Source organism: Colossoma macropomum, unplaced genomic scaffold, assembly GCF_904425465.1.
Source record: "Colossoma macropomum unplaced genomic scaffold, Colossoma_macropomum, whole genome shotgun sequence".
NCBI classification, from domain to species: Eukaryota; Metazoa; Chordata; class Actinopteri; order Characiformes; family Serrasalmidae; genus Colossoma; species Colossoma macropomum.
Genome location: NW_023494800.1, coordinates 4,576,201 through 4,592,702, shown reverse-complemented (window position 1 = coordinate 4,592,702; position 16,502 = coordinate 4,576,201). Strand labels below are relative to the sequence as shown.

The window sequence follows — 16,502 nt, the reverse complement described above, 5'->3', positions numbered from 1 at the left end:
CGACAACTGTATTTACAGTCTTGACTCATTAATATTTATGCCCCCAAAAATGACATACAATGACAACAGAGCAACAGGAAAAAATATGGAAGACTAGGCACAGAGATATAACGTTACTATTCCGGGCTGTAAAGAGGATGTCGGTACTTTTCATACTCTTTCCTAGGAACCGAACTGGGGCTGATCGATGTTCATCTTTAAACGAGGCTGAAGTTGGCTTCCTATTTGCCAGCTACTTAATGGAATTTCCCATTCCACCTTAAATGCTACAGGTACCGGATTGTAACTGTGGTACCATTTAAGGTGGAACAGACAATTTGCAAAACAAGCTGGCGAATAAAAAGCCAATTTTAGCTCCCACATCTTTAACAAGATCCTGGACAAAGTTGTTAGTTCGCTCTGCATATATTTCCATATTTCCACATATGGAAAACAATAAGATGCAAAAAACAGCCTGATTTGAATTCATTATTTTTGTGATGTCACAAACAAAAAATTACACTTTCTCATATATGCCCTATAGCGGTTTAGCCACGCCCATTCTCACTGAAGTTATAAAGCGTGTTTCAGCCCAGACTGCTTCTTGAACAAAGCACAATACAGCACAGCCAATCAAAACAAAACTTATTTGCATATATCAGTTCAAACAGAACAGTAAAAAAACGCCTGTCTAAGGTTTGGAAAATGGTCTTGAAAAAATGACTTAGGACTGTTTCTGGTACACAGTTGATACAGGTGGACCTCTGGAAGAGGGAAAAAAAAAAAATCATAATCCTAAGACCGAACTTTGGCTGTATTGTGCAGCCCTATCTGAAAGAACGTCTCCATCCACAATGGTCAAAAGCACAACTGGGTCTTTCTCTAAAGCTGCTCAGGCTAAATGAGTGCGTACAGTGATGCCTCCTGCTCGTGGCCTGCGGTGATGCAATGGAGACGATCATTCTGTGCTAAAGACCCAATCTGCCAGACGGTTCAATTTAGGTCAGAGCGAGAGCACTCGAGCATCACTCCAATTCGCCCAGTCAGAGGGGCGACCCCACCAACACTAGACAATTACAGCAGCTCATGCGGACAGAATTCCATCACATGTGCGCAGACACGCCCCACTGACCTCGCCGAGAGAAAGAAAAGACAGAAAAAAAGAAAAAAGATGAACAGCAGACTCACACTATGCCATGATATAGATGAAAAGCTTTCCTAATTCAGCTCCATCATCCAATTCAGCGATTTATTCTGAGCTGTTTGTGCGTTCTGAAGCATGCTGGGAGCTGCACAGGGATCCACATCTCCAGATTTGCTACTCGTGCAGTGTAAACTAGGTCAGAGCGTGTTGGAAGAGGCTTCCTTTAAAATCCACAGCGTGTGAGGAGATGGGAGCTGCTCATGCAGGCTGAGGAGCCAATCAGGAGGCCACGTGATGCCACTTTCTCAAAGTGTAGGTTTAAAAATGGGTTCAAAATTGTACTGCATTGATTTTGGAATGTCAGAACTGAATAATAATATTTCATATTTGATTTCATTTTGGCCAAAATAGATTCTTGAGCTATTCTCAAATGCAATAAAGACTTAGCGTATTGTTTTCTACTAGGTACCTAGTATTAGATGTACTTCTGCATCAAATTCTGCACCAAAATAAACAATAACTGCAGAACAATTTGACACTTCATGATGCTCTGAATCGTTTCCCGATGAATTATAATGAAATTTAAATCAAGTCTTCTTTGGCCTTATAGATAGGGGTGTACGGATTGAGATCAGAGCAGATTCAGACATATTTCAGTGCTGGAGGTTCTTAACCTGGGGCATTTTTAATGTACTGGGTATTGGCTAGTGGTGTAACAACGTGGCGTGATACTGTGACAATGCATTGTTCTACTAATTTTGCCATTTAACTGCACTGTCTGAATACTAAATTTTGCATGCACTAAAGCACCAATCGCCAGCACCAAATTTGTTTTCGTTTGACATAGGTAATGATATCCGACTGGCTAGATAATAAGGCTGAAAGATTAATCATTTTTAGACTGAAATCGCAAGTTTAGAGAGTTTTTTTTTTTTTTTTAAATTGCAAGAGCTGCAACGATTTGTTTTTGTTTTTTTTTAATTATAGCCTACATTATCAAAAAAGTGGGGAAATTTCAAATAAGAACACAGAGTTTGTGAACTGCCTGTAGATAAGTTAGACCAATCAGAGGCAACCAATTCATGTGTTGTGACATCACAACCACGGTTTATTTGCTGTCAGTCACACTACATTTAGGGCCTCAAGCCAGAAAGAGTAGATTTTCTGGTCTTTTTGGCCACAAAAAAACAGGCCTAAACCCTAACTGATAGAAAATAATCGCAATTTAAATTGCAGTCGCCATATTAATTGGAACAATTGCTATTAGATATTTTCCCCAAATCATTTAGCCCTACCAACTAAAGTTTTTTTTTTGGATGGAATCAGACATGCAAAGATTTTTGCCAATCCGACTAAATACATTCTGATTATAGATTAAGACTGAGGTGTTTATTCTCACTCTACTCAACACTCTGATGGAAATCATCGTTTACATGCTCACACCAAAATTACGTACATGCGTAGAGAACCACTTAGCGTAGACGTTACCATGACAACCAGCATCACGTGAGTCCAGTCAGAGTGAGATGAGCAGCAGTGAGCAGCGCTTGTGTTTTTAATGGCTTTAAAATGATGTCAGACTCAGGAAAACGTCCTTCACATGTCCTTATTAAAGAAGGCCGAGAGGAAGACGTCGTGTTCTGAGACATATAAGCTGGACGTCCGTCCCACCGCCGTCTTTTAAAGATCAGAGCATAAACTTCGTCTCCTCTGCAGACCAGTTTCTGCTCTGCCATGTTGAACGGTATAAACGTTCACTATGACGTGACGAACATGATCAGAACGGACTTAAACTTTGATAGGGAATGTAATCAGATACAGGCGTTTACACGGATATTATTCTTCTATTTAACGGATTATTTACAGGATTACCCACCTCGATCAGTCTGATAGAAATGGTATTCTGAATGGCCTCAATCAGACTAGTCTATTCAGATTGAGGTGTATACATGGACGTATTGAGCTATTAGTCGGATTATTAACAGATTATCAGGCTGCATGTAAACATGGCTACTGAGCAGTTTAGGATTTTTTAACTTGAAATAAGAGGCAGTGAGATGAGATATAAATCCTTAATTAGGGTAAGATTTACTTATTTAATACAAATCTGTGAAAAATCTATATTGACTAAGTTACAATTTCAGTAATACGGCCCTTGGCTGACACTCTAACCCTGCTGAGAGCTGCACTTAACCACCCCGAACCCCAAACTAAAGCCTTAGCAATTCACAATTGTCCCAATTGTCACACTCACGCACAAACTCTGCACCAGCCCTCACCCTCTTTCACATACATCCTCAAATTCTCATTTCCTCACTCTGGGTCAGGTGCCAGCGTCTCGCACTCACAGCTATCAGAAAGTTGAGGCGGACTCTGACAGCGCACTCAGATTGATGAGCTTAAGGTCAGAGTTTGCGTCCCAGTCGACATATGGCGGAAACGTGCTGACTCGACTTCAATCGCCGCTCACAAAACGTGTCATCGGCATCGGACGCGTCTCATTCTGAAACGGGGGCGTCAGTCATCCTCACACAGTGCAGCGTCCTGACACACAGGAAGAGGAAGCGGCCGTGTCACGGGTCAGCCGCTAAATAATGGCCGATTTCATTTATTGAAGAAGCAAGACAACGGTCCGATTGTGGACGTGGAGATGGGCACACAAATGAATTTGACTGATGAGGTAAACAGAGCTGCACTTGAGCGAGAGAGGCCGATACAGATGGCATTATTTCACACATGGAGCACTCGCAGCTCGTAAACACTCAAAACCAAGCAGGCCGCACGTCCAGAGTCCAGCTGTCACTGCACCACGTGGTCAAGTGTTATTATGTGGAAGGAGCATCGGCCTGTGCCCGGTCATGGTTAATCAAGTTGCTGCAGTAACAGCCCTCAGTGATGGTAAAGACTCTTTTAGAACCAGTTTTTTTTTTTTATGCAAACCTCAGCAAGACAGCAGTATTCTCACACATAAACACTGAACTGTTAAATACGCTGGGTGATGTGAAATCCTAATTTAGTACCACATTTTTTGCTCCCAATATAGAAGAAGAGATTGTTGTAGAAACGTGGCTGTTGAGCTGAGCTGGTTAAACACTCATTCCTGTACAAAAAGCCGCCTCTACGGCATTTTAGCACATCCTCACGCCACAGCGTCGGGTCTCAGACTGAAACACGAGTGAAAACATTGTTCATCCGTTGCAATGGATCTTCAGAGAAGAAGGGAGGCTAAGCTGAGTGAGCACAAACTCTATAAACACTTGATAAAGTGTGACATTCGCAATTCTGTCCAATTAATTACAGTTGTGTGGCCAAATTAAAGATAAATGAACTACAACCACAACTTTTACTGAACTGTGCTTGATTATGTTCTTATATTTCACAAATACTAAGACTAAACTCACAAGCCAACACTGTTTTCTCACGTCAATGCTGGAGCATCGGAACATTAGAGGAAGAACATCTAAAACTTAATTTACCTGTTTTCCCGCAGGTCTTTTCCACAAGCTTACCTGAATAAGAGGACTCTGAACAACACAGACCTAAAGCAGCACAAAATAGACTTTACTTACTGGTTTGTAATTTATAGTCAGGACATGAGAGGTTTTTTTGGAAAAGTTAAAAGCAATTTTTCAGCAAGTTTATTTAAAAAAAAAATATTGGAAAATCATAAATAAAATCCTCTTTTTGGAATTAAAAAGTCTGATGTAGCATATAAACATTGCTAAAATGTTCAAAATGGGTCGTTCACTCACTCATTCATGTGGCTCATATATAGAAACAGAGCTGCATTAACAGTCCATGTGGAATACACTGTCTCTGTGACGACACGAAAACCAATGCATTTAAATACAATCTGATGCAAAAGTTTGCACGGCCTTGATAAAATGACATTTTGTTGATTTTCTAAGTGTAAATAAGTGAACACATCTCATACAGAGATGCACTTCTGCACATTTTAATGCACAATTACTGTTTATTTGCTGAACTTAACATATTGTGAATCACAATAAAACAAAAAAATATAAAATGTGCCGTAACTTTTGCACAGACGACCTTCTATTTTAATTTTTCTGTTAAACTCAGCAAATTAATAGAAATCTTCTACTAAAATTAGCAGAAAAATGCCATATTTAAGATTGTTTGTAGAGGACGCTTTAACACAACCCAAGAATGCTCAAACTTTTGCACGACTTTATATCTGCCTGTTCAATGTGCAGCACTTTAGCCCTGCCCACTCACAGTAACATTTCAGCGCTGACTGCATTTTGAAAAAGGCACAATACAGGAAGACCAATCAGAGCAGAGGTCATTTACATACATCAGTCTTATATCAGGTTCAGTTACAAAAACAGCCTGTTTAACTCTGAGGAATAAAGTAAGGTTGGAAAATGGTCACATAAAATTAAATATTAGGTCAATTATTATTTAAGCACATAAACCCACACAAATGTAATAAGTGGACCTCAGGGGTAAAAAAGTAAAAGGATAATAAACAAGAAAAATCACATACTGTCTATTAAAACAGGCCACTTGCCTAAATCCACTGCCATAAAACTGGGATATGGGTACTTTAAGCTCAAGAGGAGATGTGATGAACCATGAATTCACCACCTGCTTACAAAAGGATGTCGGTGTACTTTGCCCCAATGCACAGTGAGGAGAACAGCTAAAATGGGGATTAAACAGATTTTCAAAAATAATTCTGCAAAATTCAGTCGCTGAGATGAACAAAGTCACTCAGAATGGTTTGGTGTGAAATAGTTCACTATAGAGAAACAGATTTCCTTACAGTGGTGGTGAAAGGAACCAGGGGTCACCATGTCTAGTGGACCCACACGCATCTGAGTTTTATATGCACTGTTGATGATGGTGGTAAATCTGAAGGAAAAAACAAAAACAAAAACAAACAAACAAAAACAACACCCTGCACGTTCCTCTCTGCTCTGAACGCATTTTCAAAAATAAGTTTTAGGCTGTAAAACAATGTCTCAGATATCAGGTAGTGTATTCATTTCATGTAATAACTGTCTGTGAGGGAGCTTTCAGAGGTGGACGTCTGGTTCCTATCACCACCACTGTAACAGTTCTGACTCAGTACGTTTCTCTAGATCGGAGTGTTTCACACCAAACCACTCTGAATGACTTTGTTTACATCTTAACCGTTTAATTATGCAGAAATCTGGAAAAATCTATGAAGTTCCCCTTTAAAGATGGAAAAACAAATGGTCATGCTGTCTGATTGCTGTCCAAATTTACAAATGATGTTTCTTTTAGAATAAAAAAAGATGACAAAGCATGTTCAAACCTGTATAATCACATTCATAATGCATGTTACATTTTACCCTGCACTGACTGTGTCCTTCAAGTAATAGTCTGGATATAGAGTAGTGGACCAGGTCAGCATGAGCCTGACCTCTAACTAAAGCATCGATCTGAATGGCCTCTCTCACTAGTGAACGACACCTCATTACACATCCCACAGTGAGACAGAGAAAGAAAGGGGGGGAGGGGAGAGAAGAGAAGAGGTGGGGGTTGGGTGGGCAGCGAGGGGTATTCAAACAAGAAGAGAACTGGGAAACGAGGGAGAGGCGCCTGTGCATGAGAGGGAGAGAGAGAGAGGGAAAGTGAGAGTCGAGGGACTAAAAGATATCAGTACACCAGATTAAATCTCGTCCAATCAATCAACACCACTCAAATCTCCCCCGACGCCCGCGTTCCGCATCATTCCTCGCCGTCGATCTCTGATTCGAAAGAGTTTTGGCAGAGAGAGATGAATCAAGCGGCCAACATCTACAAGCCCTGCAAGAATTTCTGCTGTAAAAACTAACAAGAATTCCACATGCTCAACTCAAAAAACTGACCACTGACTGAAGCGGGCAGCTCTCTGCCCTCTAGCTGAACGCACCACCTGCAAAAATATGCCTAGAATGCAAATATATATTAGCACGTTTAATAACACAATGCCTTAAGAATTAAAGGGGAATCCCACCAATTTTTTAAAATTTCTTCAGATTTCTTTACAGGGGTGGGGATGGGAACAAAGCGCCGCAACGTCACAGATATACAAAATTAGCCACTTTATTTAGCATCCAAAACCATCATGGGTCCTACACCTCTTTGAGATTGTATATGTCATGTTGATAAAGATGATGCAGTCTTAAATCTGGAAAAAAAAAAGTATTATTATATTATTATAGGATTATTTATGACTAGAATAGTGCATTTACTGAAGAAAATGCAGAGTGACTACACAGTTTCTAGACGGTTGCTATAATGTGTAGACTGTTTACTGAATGGCTTTTAGGGGTTTCCAAGTGGTAGTTACATGTTGAAAATGAATGAGAGGAAGAAGGAATGGAAAAATGACACATAGAGGAGTGTGGGTTAGTATGGCTGTACAGTAGAGTTTGAGGACCTGCCTTGAGTGAGTACATGCAGTTTGGTGGCTGTCAGGAGAAAACGATTCAGGCTTTGTTGGGGATGAAAATGAATGGGACTCTATGGGAGGAACGAGGGATGAAAAAACGACACACAGAGGAGTGCAGGTCAGTACTACTGTGGATTACAGCTTGGGAACCTGCCCTGAGTGAGTACACGCCGTTTCGTGGCTGTTGTGTAAAAGAAATAATAGGGTTTTGTGAGGGCGAAACTGAATGGGACTCTATGGGAGGAACGAGGGATGAGTGGATCAGACACAGCAGTGCTGCTGGAGTTTTTAAACACTGTGTCCACTCACTGTCCACTCTATTAGACAATCCTACCTTGTCGGTCCACCTTGTAGATGTAAAGTCAGAGACGATAGCTCATCTGCTGCTGCACAGTTTGTGTTGGTCATCCTCTAGTCCTTCATCAGTGGTCACAGGACGCTGCCCACAGGACGCTGTTGGCTGGATATTTTTGGTTGGTGGACTATTCTCAGTCCAGCAGTGACACTGAGGTGTTTAAAAACTCCAGCAGCACTGCTGTGTCTGATCCACTCAGACCAGCACAACACACACTAACACATCACCACCATGTCGGTGTTACTGCAGTGCTGAGAATGATCCACCACTCAAATAGGACCTGCTCTGTGAGGGTCCATGGGGGTCCTGAGCACTGAAGAACAGGGTAAAAGGGGGCTAACAAAGTATGCAGAGAAACAGATGGACTACAGTCTGTAACTGTAAACCAAACCACTGTGAATGACTTTGCTTACATCTTGACCATTTATTTATGCAGAAATTTTGAAAAATCAGTGGAATTCCCCTTTAAGAGTACTCTCATACGAGGCCTCTTGCCCTGCTTTTTTTCATAACAGCGAAAAAGTTGTCAAAAACAACCTTTTACCCGAAACAACACTGACCTGCTTGGCTCATTTCTGCAGAAAGAGCTTTGGAGCAGTAAATCGGGGCTGAGCACGCAGGTTGGGCGAGGGGGATTACAGGGTTTTTATCCTGAAACAGAAAAAAGGGCCGTGCCCCCCAGCACCGCAATCTCAAATCTGGATTTAAACCTGTAGCACAAACGTTCAAACACAACAGGCTGCTGTAGAGGAGGCCTCGGCTCACAGGCACAGCAGCCCCAACAGGGCCTCCTCAGCTCCTCCAAAAGCACCACAGCGGCCTAAAAGTAGAGCACGCTCAGACACTCGCGCTTCCAGCTGATGATCTGCTGTAAATACAGCCAGAAAAAGGATTTTTTTCTCCTCCAGACCGACTACGACTGGACATTGTAATCTGCAAGTATGTCTCAGAAGTTTACTTGTTTTGTTATGCAAAAAGCTCCGTTCTCTATAAAAGCCCTAAGTAAACCATTTCAATATGCTTTTGTTGTTTATGCTCTCCAGGCTTTCACAGCCGTGCATAAACATAACTGGGTAAATAAACCCTTGCAGTGTTTCATTCTACTCCTCCAACTTCCTTCACGGAGTCATGAATCAGAAGAAGACACTGAATCAACAACAGAGCAGCTGAAGTACAAGCCTGAGCTGCTGCACTGTCTGAAAGCCAACGTCGTAAAAATCTACCTGCTGCCTGAATTCACTCCAAAACACATCAACCCAAGAGTGACGGAGCATATCGTCTGTCAGCCGTCCGAACAAAACATCGTATCTCAAAAATCTGAAATCTGAGTAAAGCAAGTTAATGGAATTTTACTGTAAGTCATTCTGGACCATTTCTATTTGGTCCCAAACTGCCACGATAGGTTCACACAATGTGAAGGACAGCTAGTTTATAAATGGTTTGAATTACGGATCCAACAATATGGGAACTGTGGGCCTGTGCAGACATCTGAAAAAGAAAAAGAGGGGAGCGAGAGAAGGAAAGAGAGAAAAGGAGAAAGAGAGAGAGAGAGAGAGAGAAATAAAAGAGAAAGAAAGAGAAGAGATAGAAGGAAAGAGAAGTGAGAAGTGTGAGAGAGAAATAAAAGAGAAGGAAAGAGAAGAAGAGAGAGAGAGAAAGAAAGAAAGAAAGAGAGAGAGAGAGAGAGAGAAAGAGAGAGAGAGAATGGAACAGCAAGAGAAAGAAAAAGAGGGGAGTGAGAGAAGGAGAGCGAGAAGAGGGGAAAGAGAAATAAAAGAGGAGGAAAGAGAAGCAAGAGAAGGAAAGAAGTGAGAGGTGAAAGAAATAAAAGAGAAGGAAAGAGAAGAAAAGAGAGGAGACAGAAGGAAAGAAAAGTGAGAAGTGAGAGAGAGAGAGAGAGAGAGAGAGAATGGAACAGCAAGAGAAAGAAAATGAGGGGAGTGAGAGAAGGAAATAGAGAAAAGGAGAGAGAGAGAAATAAAAGAGGAGGAAAGAGAAGCAAGAGAAGGAAAGAAGTGAGAGGTGAAAGAGAAATAAAAGAGAAGGAAAAAGAAGAAAAGAGAAGAGACAGAAGGAAAAAGAAGCTAGAAGTGTGAGAGAGAAATAAAAGCAAAGGAAAGAGAATAGAGAGAAGGAAAGAAGTGAGAAGTGAGAGAGAGAGAGAAAAGAAGGAAAGAGAAGAAACGAATTGAGAAGGAAAGAGAAGAGAGAAAGAAAGAGAAGCGAGAGAGAGAGAGAGAGAGAGAGAGAGACAGAGAGAGAAAGAGCGAGAGAGAATGGAACAGCAAGAGAAATAAAAAGAGGGGAGTGAGAGAAGGAGAGTGAGAAGAGGGGAAAGAGAAATAAAAGAGGAGGAAAGAGAAGCAAGAGAAGGAAAGAAGTGAGAGGTGAAAGAAATAAAAGAGAAGGAAAAAGAAGAAAAGAGAGGAGACAGAAGGAAAGAAAAGTGAGAAGTTAGAGAGAGAGAGAGAGAGAGAGAGAGAGAGAGAGAGAGAGAGAAAATGGAACAGCAAGAGAAAGAAAATGAGGGGAGTGAGAGAAGGAAATAGAGAAAAGGAGAGAGAGAGAAATAAAAGAGGAGGAAAGAGAAGCAAGAGAAAGAAAGAAGTGAGAGGTGAAAGAGAAATAAAAGAGAAGGAAAAAGAAGAAAAGAGAAGAGACAGAAGGAAAGAGAAGCTAGAAGTGTGAGAGAAATAAAAGCAAAGGAAAGAGAATAGAGAGAAGGAAAGAAGTGAGAGAAAGAGAGAGATAAAACAGGAAAGAGAAGCGAGAGAAGGACAGAAAAGAGACAGAAGGAAAGAGAAGCAAAACAGAATGAAAGAGGAGAGAGAGAGAGGGAGAGAGACAGAGAGAGACAGAGAGAGAGAGAGAGAGAGAGAGAGAGAGAGAGAGAGAGAGAGAGAGAGAGAGAGAGAGAGAGAGAGAGAGAGAGAGAGAGAGAGGTGGGGAGTGAGAGAGAATGAGAGAGAGATTAAAGAGAAGGAACAGCTCCAGACAGAGAGGTTCAGTAGGACACTGCGCTCTGTCAGGTGAAGTACAGAGTGAGCGTGGTGGAGGAGCTCCTCAAGAAAAGCATGAATCTTAAGTAGTCCTGAGTAGAGACAGGCTTTGTTCACGGTCCAATCGCCAGGCCCACCTCTCTCTCTCCCCCTTTGGCAGGACATTTATCATTCTTCCACACCAACAATTGCACAACAACACAGGCCAGCACGGGCAACACAATAGACGACTAAATCAGGGCCTCCGTCAGCCGCTTGCAACGGTTGCTAGGATACTTTTGATGCTTTGGAGCGGCTCGTCAAGAAGCTCATCGCTTACTTATGAGACGAGGGGTCCGGCTCAACTTCCGTCACTGATAAAACGAGGCGAGAGTTGGAATAAGTTACTGAAAAGTTATTGGAAAGTCTTGTTTTGTGGGAACTTTTTAATCGTTCATTATTTTTACCATATTTTTGATTGACTCAAACAATCAAACAAGACTTTGAAAAATTCATAAGTGCAGAATCACCACAGAATGCAAATGTAATTCATTACTACTGACGTGATCATGCGATTACATTTAAAGAGGGCACCAAAATAACAAATTACATAATAATGATAATAATAAGCACAATAACAATAAACAATAACAATATACTTCTACAGATCAAAACAGCTACTTGTAATGGTTGCTAGGATAATTCCAACACTTTGAGTAGCTCGTCAAGAATCTTATTGCTTACTTATGAGCTTTCGTGCTGATAAAACAAGTCGGGAAATGTAAAAGCAGATGTAAACCTGTCAACAGAGAACATGAATCAAACCTAAATGTTTAAGATGCACCGATACTGGAAGTGTGGACCTATATTTTTCATGTACATCTCTGCTGATGCCAATCCCAATACATAAACGTTTAAAAGTAGAAATTGTGAGCAAATCTTCCTGGATTAGCATTAAAGAGAAGTATAAAAATGATATCTGTATGGTTACAAATGCAGTTAAATGAATAAAAAGCAGACATTTTAATTACAGCAACCCAACACTGCACACAAAGAAATCTGGATAACAATAATATGGAAATTTGGAGTACAATAGAAATATCATCAAATATCTTTCATTGCAAGGCATAAGCATCATGTGTTAGGGACAGGGCTGCAACGATGACCAGTGTAGCCCTTTATACCAGCTGCCCATGCCAGCCGCAGTTATCAGTAGTACGCACAGAACATGCATTCTAAGCTTCGAGTGTATTTTTTCCGCTTGCTGCATTCGCCATGCCTTTAGAACAGTGGTTCTCAGTCGGTTCTCTTGGCCCCCCAGATGAGCTGGACTGAAGCAAAAATTTCTCATTCAAAACCAGCATGGAAAAAAACAAAAGCAGCACAGAAGCTCCCATTTTGTTGCTTTGCAGTGCAGCTTCTGCTACAAGACAAGCTTTAATTGATATTTTATATTAGCAGTAGGCGAACCACAGTTAAACTGAGTTAGTCTCATGCAGAAATACAAGCCTAATCTTTTTTATATTGAACTGAACAAACATGTAAAGGTTTGAATGCATGCTACTTTCACCACTTCTGCTGGTGGTATTGCTCATCACTGTGGTAAGAAACCCAAACGCCACAGGGTTGAAAAATTTGCCACGGCAACAGGCCTAGTAAGGGAAGGCCGATATGATATGTTATAGTTATCACGATTAATTACAGCACTGTACAGAAAACTGTGTACTTAAATTGCTGAAAATCACTCATATATCAAATGCATTTTTGCTTGAAAAAACACCAAAAAACATCAACTCTTAAGACCCGGAGACCGTAATCTTTTTGCAAAACGGTAGGTCACTTCATAACTTCATAACCATTTACGATACAAACATGATCCACATATCTGGACATTCAGCAGACCTGCCCCTAACTAGCAAGCACGACTTTGGCCTTTATATTCCAACAATGGGTTAAAACAGAAACATGATTCATACATCAGATCACTCATCAGACTCTGACCTCACCATCCACCTGTGACCATCAATCAGCCAGCAGTCCAGCTCCAAAATCACCCAAACACCCCACTCACTACTGTTATACTACATCTCTGCTTTTAGCCTTCATATTATAAACAAAGGGCTTTCAGTTTACATCGATTTTGAGTGTTAAAAATATCTGATATTGAATATTAAATAACTCAATTTGTAATTAAAAATAAAGCCTGTCTTGCTGTGTATCAGAGTTTTAGGACTCAGCCTGAATCCAAGAGGACAGAAAATCAATAAAAAACATGTCCACCTTATGCTAATTATTTATTTTTACTCATAATAACCAACAGAATGAATCACCATCAAAATGATTGCACTTTCAGCTCACAGACACTCCAAACTAACAGTTTCTGAAAAGATAACTACAACTGCACTTGTTTTCAAGATCTCTATAATAAAAAAAACAAAAAAACAACTATAAATAAATAAAATTTAATTAAATGTAGCAGGCGTTCGGTACATTTTTGATCGAATATTACCCAAATTCATAGATATCAAATTTCTGTTAGCATTTACATGTCAAACAATGGCATATCTGAGTAGCCCAGGGTCTCCTGAAAAAAACAACGTGTGTGACTGTCACATGTAAATATTTTATAATTGTAACTGACTCAAAAAAAACCCAGAAATGTTTGGTTTCTGAGGCTTAAAATAAATACAAGTAAAAAGAATTTCTTGTTTAGTTATATCTAATGAGCCAGTGAGAAGAACACAGGTTAGATTTCCATCCAAGGCCCCCAGCAATCACACTGATTTCTTAAATTCCATCGGCAGCATGTCTGATTTAATTCAAGTACTGATTAGCCAAACCAGGTGTGGGATAATAACGATAAACAACACTGGGCTGCCACGAGGAGTCGTTTGGAAATGGTTAAACTAACTCACTGACAAACATGGAATCACTACTTATTGTATTTTATTTATATTTGCTCTAATATTAGTGCTTTTCTGCCAAATAAATGTTTACAGACCAGATATATATTAAAAAAAAAAACTTTCTGAATGCATTTTAATCAGGTGCCCAAGGCCGGCTTTACACTGCATGTTGTAAGCTGCATGCAACATAATTTGTGTCTTCACAGTCACACAAAGCAATTCAAAAGGTTGCATACAACACATTCACTTACTCCACTAGTTAGCTAAATTAGCAGCTAAATTTGCACCACATCCTTCACGCTATGAAATCATCTGCTAAGTCTAGCTATGTAGACCACGATAACCGCAGGCTGAAGAAGAACGAACAGTGGAACAAGCAAATGTTTAAACAGCATCTGGTTACAGAAATGTTAGTTCTGAGAAACTGATGTTTGTGGTCAAGGCTCAGGAAACTGAGGATCTCATTTTCAACCTCCCAATAAATCCTCTATTTTATCTTCTTGTCCACTGATCTGGTTAAATCACTTGTTTGAAATGATGTCATGCAATGTGATCAAACATTACTGGCCTTCTGATTGGCTGTTTCAACATCCACAAAGTTGAGATGGGGGTAACTGTTTCAGCAGAGTTTCAAATGAGTTTCAGGCTGCTTTACAGTTGCAACCTCCCAATAAATCTTCTGTTTTATCCTCTTGTCCATTGATCTGGTTAAATCACTTCTTTGAAAGGAAGTTGTTCGACGCATGAGTGGCCTTCTGATTGGCTGTTTCAACATCCACGAAGTTGAGACAGGGGCAACTGTTGCAGCAGAGTTTCAAATGAGTTGCAGGGTGCTTTACATTATGCAATTAATTGCCATTTAGATTCATGCAAGACTTTTGCACAGTACTGTATGTTACATATACACTTTCAAAGTATATCTAAGGGTATCATCAGTACTTCTAGAACGACAAACATCTGGGTTTATAAAAAGACCAATTCAGACCAATTATAGAGAGTCTAAACTTGAGAAAACAAACATTGTGTCCACCCCAATCATCCACCCCAAAAACTGAGAGCTGCCTGTGAATTTCTATTCTATAGTAACTCCTGTTGTTTAGAACATTAGGCAACATCTAAGACTGAACATCTGCACCCTTCAGCAGCCAGCGAGTCTGTCAGTGCTTGCTCTGCCTCCCTCACTCGCTGTGGCTGCACCCTCAGCTGACGAAAAGCGATTTGCTCTCCTCCGTGTCCTACATTCCCCTCATTGTCTTTGTGAAGCGCTGCAGCTCCCAGAGTGATGGAAGGGAAGAAAAAAAAGCTTCAGCTCTCACCCAAGCAGCTCTGCCAAGCCAGAGAACAACAACAGAACAGCCAGCCAGCTTCACTGAAACGATAGTAGGGAACAAGGCCTTCTCATACTGATCTCAGACCAGTTTCGAGAGATTTTTCACTGAGGCAACTGTTCCTGGACCAGTGGTAAAAAAAAGAGAGGGGGGAAAAAGGCCAGTTTCTAACGGAGATCTGCAAACACAGCTTGTCCAGTGCAGCATGCAAATCAGGCTGCATGCAAATGCAATGCGTATCACTGGGCCCTGACAGAAGGGGCCTTTATGCGCTCAGGCTGTGGAGCACTTTCATGCAACTGTAATATCTGCCCAAATACCGGGAAGACGTAATCGCAGGCCTGCTAGCCGTGATGCCATGCACTGAGGTCATGCAGGAAAACACAGAGGAGTTTCTTCGGAAGGCAGCTGGGAGACGGCGAACAACAACTTACTTGTACGTCATGGCGTCGAGAGGCGAATATTGATTCATTAAAATAAATCCCACGGGTTCCACGTCCTAGACAGCTGAGGAGGGAGAGCAGGAAGGCTCTGAGCGATCTGTGGAGAGAAGACAGTGTTCAGAAAGGGGAACAGCACAGTGGAAAACAGCTCACACTGAAAAGAACCACACTATTTGTTCTTCTTAGTAATCCCACACATAGAGCTCCAGCACAGTAAACAGAACAGCAGATACGTTTCACTGCGTAACACACCTTTATTCTAACCAAGACATCCTTAATCTCCCATAAACAGGCTACAGAGGGTTACACTTCAGCACAAAAGACATTCTCAAGAGCAACACACGGCTAAAGACACAGCCATGCCTGACCCGCTCACTCTGCTAGCGGAGCTAGGGCGAGACGGGGAGGCGATCCGCCAGCTTGGTGGGGGATTGTGTCGCCATGGTGACCATGGAGGCGAGGAGAATAAATTGGAAGTGTTGAGGAATCCTGGCAGGATGAACTGAAGGAAGATATTAGAGCCTGTTTTGAAGAAGGTTTCATATATATATAAATAAATGTGGACAAAAAGCTTATATTCAAAACAGTAACTTTTCAGGTGAAGGCAAAAATATTCTTAAAATGATACCATAAATTACATTTTTCTTTTCAGAAAAACTAAAAGAGCAGAAAAATTAGCTTTTAAATACTTATGTTAAGGTGACTGTTATGTTTAGGTGTAGGTGTACTATTGCTTCTCCACAGTAATACAAAAATAGAAACCTATGGAAGTCCCTACAAGCATAGCAAGACAAATGTGTGTATGTGGGGCTCGCCATTTTTCTTTTTTTTTTTTTTAAATAATTTGAAAACATTAAATGTCCTTTATATTGTATTAACATTTCATGATGACTGGATCAACCAACATATCCAAAACTGCTTGGAATAAATCTCTTTACATTA

General features: G+C 40.8%; 1 protein-coding gene across 2 annotated transcripts in view; it reads right to left on the bottom strand.

Moving 5' to 3' along the window:
• sema4d (sema domain, immunoglobulin domain (Ig), transmembrane domain (TM) and short cytoplasmic domain, (semaphorin) 4D) overlaps positions 1 to 16,502 on the bottom strand; it is a 131,631-nt gene that overhangs the window by 76,750 nt on the left and 38,379 nt on the right. For both annotated transcript variants that reach the window (XM_036589027.1, XM_036589028.1), the window contains exon 2: positions 15,552 to 15,657. The gene's annotated coding sequence lies outside the window, so the exon portion shown is untranslated. The remainder of the gene's footprint in view (positions 1 to 15,551; positions 15,658 to 16,502) is intronic.